The following is a 3,332-nucleotide window of genomic DNA, read 5'->3' as shown; positions in this document are numbered from 1 at the left end:
GAGGTATTTTTATTCGGAGTTGTCTCAGGGAGCTGTTTTGTCATGCAGCCCCACCAAGAGTTGATCATCACACCTAAAAGGGCAGCAAATTTATACCAAGGCAGAAATGAGCAGATTGGAGGTGGGGGAGGGATAGAAAATTCTCACCCCAGCTTTGATGGCAGGGGTGACCTCACCTGCCTGAACTCCAGCAGCCTGAGCTGTTTGCATTTGTCTCTGCTGAATTTGATTGCATTTATTTTGGGTCATGCCTCCAATTCACCAAGATCATGTTCAAATCTGATCCCACCCTCCAGAGCACTTTGAAATCTTCCCAGTGTTTGTGTCTCAGAACCTCCAGAACAATTCCTGTCTGTTATCTCCCCTCTGAACTGTGAGAGAGGCTGTGAGTGAGCTCTGCAGAAAGCTGAGAAGACACCAGAGGTGACAGCATTGAAAGAGTTGTGTAATTCCCATTTTTATCCTGTGAAGGGTTTGGCACATTTACAGAGCTCCCGGGGTGCTGAGGTCACCAATCATCTGCCAAAGCAGACAGGGTACACTTCAGGATGAGTTGTAAGGGCTTCCTGCCAGGAACATGGGGACAGGTGGCCCCTCAGTGGGACGGGGGTGTCCCCAGAAGTTGTCGGGCACAAGGTCTGAGGCAATTCCATCACTGGAGGGCTGGAGGGAACGTGCCCAAAGCGGGAGGACCCACAACTCCTCCAGCTCCTTCCCAGGCCTGTTTTTCTAGGAAATACATTTGCTTAAAAGTAGAGGAAGAAAATTTGATGGATTATCTAAGTGTTATCTGGGGATGGACCAGTTGGAGACATTTGCCACATAACAGTTCTCTGCAGTGTTAAACTCCTTGTGAATGAACTTTATGGGATGAAAATACACATTTCCTACGTAGCTCAATACAAATTCAATTGTGTTTTGTGTTTTATTTCTAATCATCTTTTCTGTTTCCACATGTGGCAAATATTGCTCTGAACCTTCCCCTGACATTTGTGATGTTTCCTGTGCTCAAAGCCCATCATTGTGACACTGCTGCTGCAGCCTGGAATGCTCCAAAAGGCACAGGCATTCCACAGGGAATCCCATCGAGTCCACGGGGACCCCATGGAAGGCTCAGAGAGCTGTGGGCTGAGGAGCTGGATTTTCATACTTCTGAAGGTCAGGGCAAGGTCTGAGTTGATCATTGCAAGGTTTGGGAAGGGCACAAACATAAATCTACTCTGTTTTCAACCAGCAGGAATCAGGTGTCCATCTCAGTGTGAAGACACTGCCTGAGTTGCCAGAACATGTTGTGCCACTTTTCACAGAATCCCAGAATCATTTTGGTTGGGAAAGACCTCCAAGACCATCGAGTCCAACCTGTGCCTGATCCCCACCCTGTCCCCCAGCCCAGAGCACCGAGTGCCACCTCCAGTTGTGCCTTGGACACTTCCAGGGGTGGGGACTCCAACCCCTCCCTGGGCAGCCCCTGCCAAAATTTATGGCCATAGTGAATAAGGGGCAAAGATGTTTTGAGAGAAAAGTCTTCTGAGCCACATTCTAATCACAGATCACTTCAGACTTCACACATTTACAGCAAGCAACCAACATGCTGCACTAGTATCCTTCTGAGTTTTTTAGACTTTAGTTAAGAAGCAAATTCAGTCTTTCAGCTGAGGGCTCATAAAGCTGCCGCAGAGAACATGGAATAAGAATGGCCCTTTTCCTCAAGAAGAACCTGTAGAACTCATTTGCCTGGTTGTCCTGCTGCTGCTGGTCAGCAAAACTGATCTGTGCAAACACTGGAGACAAGTTCACACCCAGACTGCAGCAGGAGGGGTTCTGTGACCAGTCTCTTGCCAGCAGTGGCTGCAGAAGCGGATGGTGACAGAGCCCCTGTCAGACAAGGATTGGACTGGGCAGGGCTCCTCCCTGTCAGGGGGCCCTTCCCTGTGCCTGGAAATATCCATTATAGGCACTACAGGGACTTTTTGTGTTCCCACCTGAGCTCTTGGTCCTCTGTGGCCACAACGTAACATTTGTGCCCTGTTCTGCCTTAGAAGATGTAAAACAAAACTGCTGAGAGCCCTCAGCACAGGCCAGAGCCCTGTGGGACAGAGCCCACCCTGGGCTGGACCACCAAGGAAGAGAATCCCAGTGTCACAGAGCATGCTGAGCTGGGAGGGACCCACAAGGATCATCCAGTCCAACCCTGGCCCTGCACAGGCCCAGCCCCAAGAGTCACCCCCTGTGCCCCAGAGCATCATCCAAACCCTCCTGGAGCTCTGGCAGCCTTGGGGCTGTGCCCACTGTCCTGGGGAGCCTGGGCAGTGCCCAACCAGCCTCTGGGGGAAGAACCTTTCCCTGAGATCCAGCCTTCCCGGGGTGATTTCTCCCCAGTTTCCTGCAACTCGTTTTTCCCAAACACTCTTCCCATTCTGCCGTGTGGGGCCGTGTCAGAGCCAGGATATATCACACCCACCTCCTTCCTCAGCCCCTGCACAGGTTATCCTGCCAAGGGGAAGAAATTACGTTGTTGCAACATGAATAGTTTTGTGTCAAATCCATGTAGGTTCTATCTTATTACCTTATATATCCTCCAGGTGATTATAAACCCCTGCTTAACTGCTTATTCCAGGATTTTTCCAGGTATGAGGTTACACTGACCTGTCTGGATTCCCCCAGGTTACTCAATTACTCCTTTTTAATGGCAGGTGTTGTATTTATTCCCTCCAGGTCTCCTGGGATGTCATTCTCCCTCTCTGTGCTCTCACAAGCGAAGGCTGAGGATCCAGCATTTCAATAAACTCCTATTTCCTTCCTCCCTTCAAACCAACTGCGTCAATAATTGGTAAAAAGATAACATTTTCTGACTCCTTAAGCTCTCTCCATATCATCTATTATTTACTCTGTGTGGGATTATCCAAGGATTTATTTCATTTTCCATCTTCATTTCATACCTTCTGCTAATTTATTTTCACATTTAGTTTCCACTCGTGATAAGTTTCCTTTCTGGTTTGCAAATCCCTGAAAATCACCCAATGAAGCCACAAGTTTCTTCTATTACAATTATTTTATTTTTTTTCCCCTGCATTAAGGCTTTCTGTCAATCCTTTTTTTTTTTGTAAGTACCTGATCTCCTTCAGTCCTTTTTTGTTTGTATTTTTTTTCCCATGAAATCACCAAATTTCTTGAGTTTTCCTTCCTCAGAGTTTCCATTCCCAAGTGTCTTTTAAAGGGTTAAACATTATTAATCCATGCTAAAATTTTCTGTGGTGAGATCCTAAATCACCCAGAAGAACCTAAAATTTCAGATCCTCTCAACCACCCCCTTCTGCCAATGTGTACAAGCC

At 47.5% G+C, this 3,332-nt stretch overlaps 1 long non-coding RNA gene across 1 annotated transcript; it reads left to right on the top strand.

Annotated features, from left to right (window-relative positions):
• The first annotated feature begins 1,082 nt into the window (after nt 1-1,082).
• On the top strand, nt 1,083-2,811 carry LOC120323493. Its single transcript, XR_005563975.1, has 2 exons — nt 1,083-1,158; nt 2,716-2,811. It is a non-coding gene; the product is annotated as an uncharacterized LOC120323493 (long non-coding RNA).
• The last annotated feature ends 521 nt before the right edge of the window (nt 2,812-3,332 follow it).

This window comes from Pipra filicauda, unplaced genomic scaffold (assembly GCF_003945595.2).
Source record: "Pipra filicauda isolate LSUMZ 115617 unplaced genomic scaffold, ASM394559v2 scaffold272_size1030459_pilon, whole genome shotgun sequence".
Lineage (NCBI taxonomy): Eukaryota > Metazoa > Chordata > Aves > Passeriformes > Pipridae > Pipra > Pipra filicauda.
Note: the sequence above shows the minus strand (reverse complement) of the source record. Positions and strands in the feature narration are given on the sequence as shown.